Genomic DNA, 13,481 nt, shown 5'->3' with positions numbered 1-13,481 from the left:
TTTTCATCCCTCACTCAACTGCCTCTCTTTCAATGTCTGCTTCTTGTGATACATTAAAAAAAACTGAGACTTTTAATTATCTGAAGCTAAATGATCTGAGTATCTGAAGTGAGCTGTCTTATTATACCACAGACTTTTTTTTTTCTTTTAGTAAATGTAATTTGCAGAAGACCCACTTGCCGTTTTCTGGTGGGCAATAATGACATTGCTTCATTTTTTTTCTATGCTATTTATCATGCTATTGCTGCTATTGAATCTTCCCCTGAAGGTAGAGCCATCCATTCTTTGGTGTTGAATAGATGCGTTGCCATTAAGCTGCTGCAGGTATCCATCTACATGACATGAAAGTTCACCTTTATCACACACGAAATGGAGACGAGATGAGCTCATGTTGTTCACAGAAGTATTTGAAAACTTTTTTTGTGTCATACCAAGGGGCTTTATTTTTAAAACTCCTTTGCTTTAGCACTGCCATCAGAAAGAGCATAATTCCTCCTTTGCCAGCTCTCTTATAAGAGGTGTTTTCATTACTGAAATAACTCTTGATATGAAGAAGGGTGTTTGTCTTTGTTTCCTTCAGGCAAATCTGTTTGGCAAAATTTGAATAACTTTGCTGTGCAGTAAATCACCATCATAATCTTTGCATAATTAAATATTACAAGGCTCAAATTCCTGTTGAGGCAGCTGACACATCACGAAAAAATGGGTGTTATTCATCTGCAGTTGGCTGACAAACCGTTCTTGCTGAAAGGCCTATTAAGAGTGCCTATTAGACTGCAATATATGTGACATGGAAAACTTACTCAAACGTCCAGTTTTAATTGAATAGCACAATTGTTCAAGCCCACTTAGAACTTTTATTCCCTTTTCTAAAGATGACTAGTACATAATACATCCCGTTTCAGAGGTTGACAGTTATAGCTCCACGGTTGTTGAATAGTGCTACAGACCATCCAGCATGTCAGCAACCCCCCAGGCTTTTCGCTGCCTGCTGAGACACGCATGCGTACAAAGAAAATCAAAGCGAAAAATTATCAGCAGGTGTTCCTCATTGACATGATGAGCTACTTCTACTTCACCTAGCGCCTGCGATCCAATACCCAAACTACACCCCTGCTACAGTGTAAGCGCAAAATTTCCAGCAGCTAATTTTAGCTGCCAAAGTTGTGAGATGAAAAACTTTACAAGCAATGTTGAAATGGTCCTGGGTGTTTGGTTTTAAACAGACAATTAGACGTCTTAGACTACTTTAAGGTCAGACTGAAATGTAAACTATATTTTCTAATATCACATTACTTTAAATCATCATGCATTTGTACTGTATTTTTGTACTGAAAAAATATAATTACCTATAAAAGAATTCAATTTTTCTATTTTACCCCCCCTCTTTTTCTCCCCATTTGCGATTGGCCAGTCACCAATTATCCCACTCTCCGAGCCGTCCCGGTCACTGCCGCACCCCCTCTGCCGAGCCGGGGAGGGCTGCAGACTACCACATGCCTCCTCCGATACATGTGGAGTCGCCGGCCGCTTCTTTTCACCTGACAGTGAAGAGTTTCACCAGGGGGACGTAGTGCGTGGGAGGATCACGCCATTCCCCTTTCCCCCCGAACAGGCACCCCGACCAGGACACACACCCACATCCGGCTTCCCACCCGCAGACATGGCCAGTTCTGTCTGTAGGGACGCCCGACCAAGTCGGAGGTAACACAGGGATTCGTACCAGCGATCCCCGTGTTGGTAGACTACACAATATTTTTGTCTTTCACGATGGTCATCATGTCATATTAGGTAATAGTAGCGCAATACCTTCTTGCCGTATCTTGGCTGGGAGACTGGCAACACCACAAGTATGATCCTAACCAATCTTCATATGCGAGATGTACCCAAGATTCACGATCTTGGGCAAGTTCATAGCTCGTTGGTGAGGAGGGTTAAGAAATTGTCAATCATGGCTACAGAAGCGCTATGTATGATGCTGGTGGTCTTGTGTTGCAAAAAGAAAAGAAAGAAAAATGATTGTGGACGCTGTTGCGGCTAGTGCTGCTGGGGAATGATAACCTAGCATAGCTTAACCAGGTACTCACCGGGTCGCTTCAGTGCCTCAAATCAAATCAGTTTTATTTGTATAGCCCAATATCACAAATTACAAATATGCCTCAGTGGGCTTAACAGCAACACAACACCCTGTCCTTAGACCCTCTCATCGGATAAGGAAAAACTCCCTAAAAAACCCCTTTAACAGGGAGAAAAAATAGGAAGAAACCTCAGGGAGAGCAACAGAGGAGGGATCTCTCTCCCAAGACGGACAGCGTGCAATGGATGTTGTGTTCACGCAATTTACATAATACAACTTTGAAAGAGGATAACAGAATTATAATGGACATAAAATTTATGAAGAACATGATGCACAGGATGCCAAGCAGTGCAGTGCCTCTGCTATTTCTCGCCAAGATTAGTCTTTTTTGACTCTGTCATGGTCCTCCCTCGAGGAAACGTCAAAAAGGCCTGCGGGGGTGTTGTTGCCACTGCTCAACGAACCTTTCCTCAGTGTCGTTGATAAACCTGACCAGAGAGCATCCTGTTGGTCCACGTCAAGGAACAAGTTGTAGGAGTTGTCTGACTAGGCAGGAAAATACAAAAAATTCCAACATGCTACACCTTTTGTTGGGGTGTCATGGGGCGTCCCAGACGCCACATCACTGTCTTCAGTTTTGTCACACTAGACAGGGTAAAGACGCCTGTTTGTCCTTCCGACATCCATAATTAGGCCCAATGATGGAAATGTGTCAAAATGGAGCTGAAATCGTGTAGTCTGGTCCGGCATCAGTAATTTACAAATTTGAAAAAATATTGCTGAATCTTTTAATATGATATCTTCAAGGTGTAATTTTGAATCCAATTACTGTTTTCGGTCTGGCTTAAAAGCAGATTACAGTTAACATATCGATACCAAGATTGATCAAAGTAGTCAATACCTATTTCAAATGCTGTATGAGTCCCATGTATTCTCTCATTGGCTCAGTTCACAACTACCAGTCTCAGTACACGTACATACAAGCCTGGACTGGTCCATTTTTATGCCAGTGAGGCTGGAGGCCATGTGAGAAACTTTATGAACATTGACATCCCAATAATGAGGGTAAAAAATGAATTTGAAAAAGTTTGGCACTGACAGATTCCCTCCTGCGTCTTCTGTCTTCCAAACACATGTCGGTTCTGCTTGAGCTTTAGTCTCTGTCATAGATAAAAAATGATCAAATGAACAGATAAAAATTGAATACATTAATCAGACGAACAGATGAAATTAGAGCAAGTGAGATGAGCTGCTGTGTGATATAAAAGCAAGAACACTGGCTTCGTGGTCATCCAGATAGGATTAATACTAGTCAGTAAGTGATGTGAAACAGGTTAACCAATGCACACCCACCCCAAAAAATTTTCAGCGATGAGAAACAAATTTTCAGTCCATTCAGTCAGAACGGCTTCACCGCACAGTAAATCGAGACCTCTGCTGTGTGTGGAAGGGACCTTGTTTTTGACCCTGAATGCAACCTCAGCACCCTGAGCAGGGGCCGTCTGGAGTCGTTTATGAGTCTAGATTTGAGATTAAAAAAGACTCAGCACATCACACCAACGAGGCATCGTTGGTGTGTATCCTAAGGTACTCCTTAGACTGACCCTCCTCCTGGGGAGTTCATGCCGGGTTCATGTCTCTTCTAATAATTCACCATGTAAGACTTTTTATTTAAAACTGTCTCTGCAAATACTCTGCTATCTTGGTTTATTACCACAGCCTCCTCTTCCTCCTCCTCCTCCTCCTCTACCCCTTACCGGAATCCCAGGACCCGTCCCCACCCATTTGAGTGTCTTTGTGCCACTGTCCTCTTCTTCACTTGTACAACCTTGTTTCAGCGTCCTGATTGTGTTGTGTAAGGTTTGTTTCAGGAAACTGCTGAATAAAATGAACTCATGGTCATAGAATTACAATGTGTAAAAAAACCAAAACTCTATACAACCAATGTGGATGAAACAATAGCTGACGTCTGGAGTCAAATCCATTCTGATGTCGGTCTCTTGTTGAATACATTAAAGATGACAGAGAATAAACCCACGAAAAGGCTCTTGTTCAGACTCTTAAAGTGATTGCGGAGCAATTCCCCGTCGAGATGATTCACATATCAAGGGGTCTTTCCTTTACTTGAGAAGTGCTGAAATTAACGCTCGAGTCGCAGTGGGCAAGGCTGCTTTCCCCTCAGCATTTCAGTGTGTAAAATATATATCTGAAAACTTGACATTGCAGCACACATCTAAGTTTGGTACATATGTCAAGTGTCCTGGCTCATAGTCAATTATGTGAATATAAGTTGTGGTTATTATTATTGTAATGTGACTCTTAAGAATGGGTTTTATATGTTGAGGGGGGGGTCTATCTGTGCTTATGGACTGTATGTGGATTCGCTGTGAGAGACTTTCTTGTAACTGAGAATGGACACTCGCCTGTGTTAAGGACTAATTGCAATGGCTCTAATGACTGATTGATTGCTTGATGAGTGAGTGAACACTGGACCGGGATAGGTTGCTTCCCTTCATAAAAGGAGCAGTATGAGAAACGAGGGGGAGGAGCAGACCGGCGGGAAGCTGTGATGCGGAAGCCGGACGGACGACAGTGGTGGGACCGGTGCCGAGAGAGCGATTGCAACGCGAGTTAAGTATTTAATTCGGGAACGTTGGCGCTGCATTCCCGACTACTTAATGTTATAATCGCTGCTCTAAAAGCGGCCGATTGTCGTCCTGATTGCTGTATGTTGATCGTAGCCTACTGCCGAGGAGACCGGTGTTCATCAGACATGCGCTACATCCGGGAAGTGGAACGAGGAGACGAGCGACGGGTTCTGTGCACAACGCTCTCGACTCGTCCAGATGAAGGGAAGTTGTATTTCCATTCTGTTGGTGTTGTCCCATTGCTAGTTTTCGTCCTCGGCTCGATGAGGCCGTGAAACTGAGCCCTGTTGTTGTGCTTCCTCTGTAGCTGGGGGCGGAGCCTCGAGCGACTACGCTCAAGTCAGTACGTTTACATGACACTTAAAAAATCGAATTATTGCGTTAGTCCGACTAAAACCGGACTTTGAAAATGCATGTAAACATGTTGGCTCGACTGAAGTCGAAGTTGTAATAGTCGGACTAACACACCCAGATAATGCGATTGGAAGTCGATTTACTTCTGCATGTGTACACCTTAGTCGGACTGGAGCTGGTCGAGACGGTCTGCGCACGCGCTAACTTTCCGCGCGCCAAGTCTGACCCGGAAGTCGAACATCGTAAACAGAAGAAAAGGGGGACCCAAGAAGAGGAAGCCAGTAACTGCAAAACATCGAGAGCTCATTTTTGGACAAATAAAGAGACTGAGTATTGTGGAGTTAGAAAACAACGAGACAGGAGACGTGAGAGTAGACGTAGTCGAGGTAGTTTACCAGCTCCAACTTAGCATGTCATACATTCGACAACACTGAACTGACTGTGAACCGGAAGCGGAAGTGCATTATTTCGCCTCTTCCCTTAAAGGTACACCGTCCTCTTAGGTGAATGTCTCTCGATATATAGATGTGGGTCACCACACATGCCCCCCCAGAATTCACCTACACAAAACAATGCAAAAGTGCAAGTCATGAACATAAAAATAGACTCTACAACAGAACAGTCAATGACTTCGTGCAAAGTCACGGGGAAAACAGCTGACGAGTCGGGGGGCGGACCCTGCGGCCATAACGGCTGCGCTTCACAGGAGGGGAAACAGATGGGGCCGAAACCCGGGCCATAGGCGGGGCCGAAGCAGGAACAGAGGCAGGTGCCGGGGCCGACCTAGGAGGGCGCCCCCGCCGCGGGGGTAGGGCCAATTGGATAGGCTCCCCAATGTCCAAGTGAGCGGGCTTGAGACGGTCTATAGCGACCCGCTCCGGCCTGCCCCCCATGTCCACCACAAAGCTCTTATCCCCCGCCTCCAGGACGCGGAAGGGCCCGTCGTATGGGGGCTGCAGCGGGGACCGATGGCTGTCGTGCCTAATGAAGACGTACCTCGCCGATGGCAGATCCTTGGGGACGTAGGACCGGGGGAGGCAGTGTTGAGACATCGGAACGGGAGCGAAGGCACCGGCAGCGCTCCGGGACGCACTGAGGTGAGAGGCGGCCGACCAGGGAGCCGTAGCATCCGGAAGAAACTCCCCTGGAACCCGCAGGGGCTGGCCATACACCAGCTCAGCGGAGGAGGTCTGGAGGTCTTCCTTCGGGGCCGAGCATGACCCACGGGAGCCGGTCCATCCAGTCGCAGCCAGTGAGGCTTGCCCGCAGAGCGGCTTTCATGTCCCGATGGAACCGCTCACAAAGTCCGTTGCTCTGCGGGTTGTACGCCGTAGCGCGGTGCATCTTCACCCCCAGGTGCTCAGCGACCGCCGTCCAGAGCTCCGAGGTAAACTGGGAGCCCCGGTCGCTCGTGATGTCACCAGGCGTGCCGAAACGGGCCACCCAGCAGCCGATGAACGCCTGTGCTACCTCTGCTGCCGTCGTGGAGGACAAGGGAATAGCCTCTGGCCACCTGGTGGCCCTGTCCACAATAGTGAGGAGGAACGTATAACCACGGGAGGGGGGCAGGGGACCCACCAGGTCAACATTGACGTGGTCAAACCGCCTCTCTGGAACCACAAAGGGGCCTTGGTATGGCGGTGCGCGTTGGCACGCCACACACGAGCCGGCCCAGGCTCTAACATCCTTACGGAGCCCAGGCCAAACGAACTTGACGCTCACCAGCTTGGTCGAGGCCTTCACTCCCGGGTGGGAAAGGCCGTGGACGGTGTCGAAAACTCGGCGCCGCCAGGAAGTAGGCACCAGGGGGCGCGGTTGACCGGTGGAGATGTCACAGAGGAGGGTGGTGTTGGCCGCGTCGAACGTCACGTCCTCCCGCCGTAGGGGTCGACCGGTAGTCTTGAACGGTCGCGTCCTCGGCTTGGTCCGCTGCCATAGCGGCGTAGTCGAGTCCCAAGTGAACGGCATTAACAACCGCTCGTGAAAGGCAGTCGGCGACGAAGTTATCCTTGCCCGACACGTGTTGTATGTCCGTGGTAAACTCGGAAACCGCCGCGAGATGGCGCTGCTGACGCCCAGACCACGGTTCTGAGGTTTTGGCCATACAGAACGTCAGCGGTTTGTGGTCCACGAAAGCGGTGAACTGTCGGCCCTCCAATAGGAACCTAAAGTGTCTGGTTGCGAGGAAGAGACCCAGTAGTTCCCTATCAAAGGTGCTGTATTTGCGCTCGCTCTCACGGAGTTGTTTACTGAAGAACGCCAACGGCTGCCAGCCCCCCACTGCTCACACACGGCCCCCATGGCGTAGTCGGAGGCTTCCGTTGTAAGGGCTATGGGGGCGACGGGTGAGCTAGCAGCGCAGCGTTGGCCAGCGCGGTCGACACTGTTTTGCTTTTGCCCCAAACCTGGCATGGTAATAACAGAGCCCGTCGTCAGGTTGGCGGCGGGCTGTCACCGCAGCCGCGGTGTCCATATAGTCGTACACAGGTGGTGGTGGTGGGGTAGCAGGGCATGCACAAACTGTTGCCGGTTGGCCAGGAAAACCTTGTCTGCTTCAGCAGCCAGAGAACGGTAGTCCTTGGAGGCGGCGAGAGGAGAACTGGCCAGTGCTGTGCGGGGAGCTGCCTCAGAAAAATGTGTTTGAAAAGAGAGGCCGGATCAGCACAGACAGCATTTTTTTCCATTAACCCAGACGGTTTGCCGTCGCCGAGGCCATTCAGGGACAGTAAACGGTCTGCCTTCTCCAGCTCCGACAGTTCAAATAGTTTCAGGAGGAATGTCTTTATAGCATTGTACTTGCCAGTAGCTGGCGGAGCTTCCAACAGTGTCATTGCTCGCGCCGTTGTCGATGCGTCTAACGCCGCCACTACGTGGAAGTACTGCGTTGCATCCTGCGTTATCCCTCTCAGCTGGAACTGGGCTTCCACATGTTGAAACCACGGCCGTGGATTATGCTGCCAAAAGTCGGGTAGCTTCACAGTAGCGGTGTAAATGCTAGCGTTAGCAATAGCCATGTTGTTGGCACCGGCGTCGTCGTTGTCAGACATACTCGTATTAGTAGTTCGATCACGTCGGGGTCACCAATGTGGAGTTAGAAAACAACGAGACAGGAGACGTGAGAGTAGACGTAGTTTACTAGCTCCAACTTAGCATGTCATACATTCGACAACGACACTGAACTGACTGTGAAGCGGAAGTGCATTATTTCACCCCTCGCCTCTTCCCTTAAAGGTACACCGTCCTCTTAGGTGAATGTCTCTCGATATATAGATGTGGGTCACCACAGTATATGCTTACTGAGCTGAACGTTTTAACATACATGGACGGGAGGAAGACAAGAAATGCCGACTTATTCAGAAAAGTAGCCGAGCAGATGGCCGGGGCAGGGTTTAAAGGGACGCCGGAGCAGATCCGCGTTCGGTGGAAGCACCTTAAACAGGCGTACTACAACGCCAAGTTCACTACGACGATTGTTGTGCTCTGCGTGTGTGACGTAATAGGTCAACCGGTAATGGCCCAATACAAACAAACTGAAAGAGTGCATATCGCCATCTATCGTAGCGGAGCCCACATGACTCTCTCAGTAAATCGATTTCCCTCCCGCGCATGTATACTGGGACCAAAGTCAGCAGTCGGACTAATGAACTAATCGAGCTATAACCGTAGCTCGACTAAACTGTGCAAGTGCCGGCTGGGTGCGTTCAGCCTGATCGAGACGGCACCATTCCATTTACGCCCTGGAACGTGACGTCACCAGTCTAGATTGGGTGACTGTGGACTCTGTGGCTGCTATTAGTCTTCTGGATAATGAGTTGACTCTCCTCCTTTTTGTTGTGGCCAGTACATTGGACTGATTACTTCCTCCACCCCCCCCCCCCCTTGTGGTGTGGAGTAGATGCACTGCTGTATAAGTGGGATGAATTTGCGGTTTCCAGATTGATGTGTTTTAACTTAAGATGTGCCCTGTGTTATTTGTGCCTTGTATGAATAAACTTTGTAGTAATTTATTAGTGTTCTTGCGTGTTGCCTGTGTATTGGGTGGATCTGGTTATTGTGGTGTGGGAAGTAGCCCTCGGTCGCGACACATAAATCACTGAAATCTAAAAGAAAAACATTAAGGGGAAGCATTCCCATGCGGAGAAGCTTCATGAGAAAACCAGTAAAGGGGTAAGAATGAAATGCATATTCCATGAAGAAAACAAATGTGGCATAATAGGATGTCCATAGTATATAAAGGAAAGAGACCATCTTTGAACAAGAATGTTTAAAGTCTGTTTTACATGAGTGGTACCTTTTTGTCCTTATACTCAGTTAGGGGAAATGGTCATTAATAAATAAGTAAAGGGACACTTTATAAGCGCCAACAACAGACTTGTCACTATTAACACAAAGCTTGGAGATATTTAAAACTGTATTTTAATATCCAAAGGAGATGAATCAAGTGCAACTGGACTTGGTATATATCCGTGAAGACGTTTCGCCTCTCATCGAAGAGGCTTCCTCAGTTCGTGCCTTTCTGACTAGACCAAGCTAGTCTGACTGGCTGGTGATGAGACTCAGTATTTATCCTCTCGGGGTCGTTGTCAGAGCTATAGATATGCGTGGCTCTTTGTGATCGGATGTTTACCAACGCCCGTCGCTAACAGAGCCATAGATATGCGTGGCTCTTTTATGTACCGATGTTATGGCCGCGCCCGTCATTATCGGGGCTAATGATTTATATACCAAGTCTAGTTGCACTTGATTCAACTCCTTTGGATAACCATGACCTGGATGAATGAGAACATTCACAGACATGTATTTTAATATGATCTGAACTGTTGAATCTAAAGGCATCCTTTTTTTTTTAAGAATATCTTTACATTTTCATATATAACACAACAGCTCAGACATGACATGACAAAATGAGTAAGTAAATGAAAAATAGTGGGCATTATCTCCATCACCAACCCTCAACACCCCCTACAACAGAGAAAGGCAACATCAAATAAATAAACATGTAAACAATAAGGTTTTTTTTTTTTAAATCAAAACTTAACCTCTTCCTAAAAGCGCTTATCAGACTAAACTGTCTAGACTAAAATACTTGCCCTAACCCTTAACCAATTAGGACTTTGCCTAAACTTAACCTTTGTGGGATTTTTTTTGTAATGCTTTTAGGCAGCTTTCATTCAGTGTTTGTGGAAAAATGTCACATCGCTCATATAGCTGCTACTACCTGTAAGTCATCTGCATGCACAGCTTTTTCGCTCTGCTTATCAGTTCTCTTGTGGTCACTAGGGATCTCACTGGGGTGGATAGACTAAATAGTGTTCGTCTTAATAAATGCTTCACCTTTTCATACAAAAGGGCTTCAGAACATCAGTGTTGGGGTAACTAAGAGATATGCAGACAAAAAAAACAAAATTACATGCATGTATTAACAACTGCAATACATTTTACTCTCCACAGTATAAGGATGTTGGACAGATGTCATCACACTTCATGCTGGTGCTTTGGACATGGCGATGTCAATTAATACATCACCATAAGTTAAAACTGTGGTTCACAACATCAATGTTGGCGTTACTAAGATTAATTTAGAAAATATTTGTTTACATGCATTGATTATCAATGAGAAAACTAGTCTTGCCAGTTGCCATGGGTAAAATCAGGCCTATGTTTAGGGGCGGGGAGGTGGTGGTAGAGGGTTATGGGAGGATAGAGGAAAGCAGAGTGAGGGAGGCGTGTTATGTAAAAATTGCTCATTTCTCCAAAGTTGATTACCCCAGCTTTAAAAATTATGGGACGGTTATTCATATTTTTTAAGCTGTCTGCTAATGTTAACAAGTGAGTTGTAAGAGCTTAAGTGCCCTGCTATTCTTTTACTAACCACTATGTGCAGCTGTTCATTATATAGAATATGACCTGGAAAATAAACGGTAAGAGAAAGTTAATAAGACCAAGTTGAACACCAGTCGCATACGGTGAAAATGCTGGGTAGTTTTTGTTCTGAGGACCGGTTTGGGGCAAGTAGCTGTACAAGAGACAGCAGCTCGTCGACGGCATACAAAGCAGATTTAGTGCATGCAATTGAACACTTTGTACCCACTTTATTAAATTGTCGCAAGATACATTGGCAATCAAAGCCTAACAGTGGATACATCCCCTGCAATATCAATCTTGATTTGTTCAAGATGTGTCCTCTACCTTTCTAAATTATAGTCCAACTGGACCGGTTTGATGGAGTGGATATTGTGTTAGCGACAACTAGGCAGGTGGATTTGCTTCTCACATTCTCCACTTAATGGTATGTGAAGTAAAGCTGATCCAATTCCCAGTTCCCACACCTAGCCGCAAACACTACAGAAGGACAGCACTGAAAGATTTATGGGGGGAGGAGGATGTATTGAAAATTGCCTGTGGGATGATGTTAAACATTTAAGTCAAACTGGCAGCAAGCATGGATGGGCTGGAAGCGGGGATTGAGTTTTTTTTTTTCCCGGTTAAATAAAGGTAATCAAAATGGTGAGCTCTCAGACATGGGTACAAGGTGCAGATAACACAAGGTTAGCAAGGACACATCGTCCCTATGTGCAGGGTAACCACGGCTTGACTAATAGTATAAGAGAGAAGAAAACTGAACTGCAATCATGCCAATTCCTTTTTTGTTTATCCACTTTGCTTTGGTGTCAGTTGTAGGTGTAAGCATTTTTTTTTCTTGTGCTTTTTTGCGTTTAAACCTGTTTTAACCTCACGGTCATGCTGGAAAGTTCGCTTATTTTATCTTTAAAGTTCTGTCACAAGAAGTAACTATGAGGAGCGTGCTTAGTTTATCTGGCTTTTTTTTTTTTTTTTTTTTTTTTTTTTTAGCTGTAGTAGCAATGCTTGCACAAAAATGGATACGTGTGCTGTGAACATCCTGTTCTAGGTGAACACAAGCTGCAGTTAACATCACTTCCACTTGGTTGATTGAGTTTACTGCACTTTCTGGTGTACTTGCTGGACATGTTGTTTGATAATACTGATTTTAAGTTATTAATAATGTGTAACACCTGTCCCATGTAGCTATATAGTTTTCACTGTATAACTGGGGTTTGTAGTACAATGGGCAAGGCCCTGGGTACTTTTAACAAATGGCTGCCGTGCTAACCTGTGCACAATAAATGAAATTTCTAAGCTAACCCTTTTTTTTTTTTTTACAAAAATTAATTTTAATCGGCGACAGTGCCTCCACTTAGCAGGAATATAGACATACTACTTTTGTTTAATCCTACTAAGAATTATGTTTTAAAGTATTTGTTCCCTAATGAACAATTTCTTTAATCACTATTTATACTTCTAACCCAAAACACACCATGAAATGTAAACATGACGCACACAATACTTTAAATGCAAATTATGAATTTAGTAAATGTAAAAATAACAATTATTCAAAGGACAAGATACTTCACATCACTTAAATGTATTGACCTTTTGATAATGGGCTTTTTAATTAAATTCCAATTGACTTTAAAACATTTTTCTTATTTTGTTACCTATATGCTACCTCCTATCCAAAGGGCCCACACACACCCTCAATACTGCAAAAACCCAAAAAGAATGTCTTTTTTTTTCAAAATAAAATGTTGCACACCTGAGTCGATGCTTGGGAGTGTGGTGACCAAAAACAAATGGCCGTTTCACTTGACTACGTCACGCAGCAAAATAAAATGGCGCATGCATTGGTTAGTTTTACTCGGACCATGAGTTGGAACTAGGGTGATGGCTGATGAATGACGCGAGTCAAGGCGATGAAAACCACGAGTTAAACACAGGCGGGAAATCGTCAACATGTCCGGATGAAGGGAAAAGCTGAGTGGAAGACATCTACTTGTCTTTAAGGTTCAAGGAGTACTTCCTGATCGTCTCGGTCTAATGAGTGCACATGACAGTTTTTTCTCAGTCACTGTACTCATCATGAAACTCATTACTTTTCATACTGACTTCAGTTAAGCTTTAGTGGGTTGCTAACATCAATATATGCTAACACACACTAACATGAGCTGCTATTACAGGAAAAACAGGCTAATCGTGACTAACCCAGGCCGTCCCAGGTCCTTTCTGTGTGGAGTTTATATGTTCTCCCCGTGTCTGCATGGGTTTCCTCCGGATGCTCCGGTTTCCTCCCACCATCAAAAAGACGTGTATGTTAAGGTTAGTACTCCTGTCTGTGCCCCTGACCAAGGTAATGGAGTAAAGAACTGGACTTGGTCCCTGGGTGCTGCAGCTGCCCACTGCTCCTATACAAAATAGGATGGGTTAAATGCAGAGAACACTGGTTGTAAGAATACAATTCGTTGTAAGAATACAATGACAAAATAAGATGGCTTTCTTCTAGAAAGAGCTAAAAGGGTGACAAATGTTAAATAAAAGGAGCTTAA

This window comes from Lampris incognitus, chromosome 1 (assembly GCF_029633865.1).
Source record: "Lampris incognitus isolate fLamInc1 chromosome 1, fLamInc1.hap2, whole genome shotgun sequence".
Lineage (NCBI taxonomy): Eukaryota > Metazoa > Chordata > Actinopteri > Lampriformes > Lampridae > Lampris > Lampris incognitus.
The sequence above is the reverse complement of the archived record's forward strand: the minus strand, read 5'-3'. Positions refer to the sequence as shown.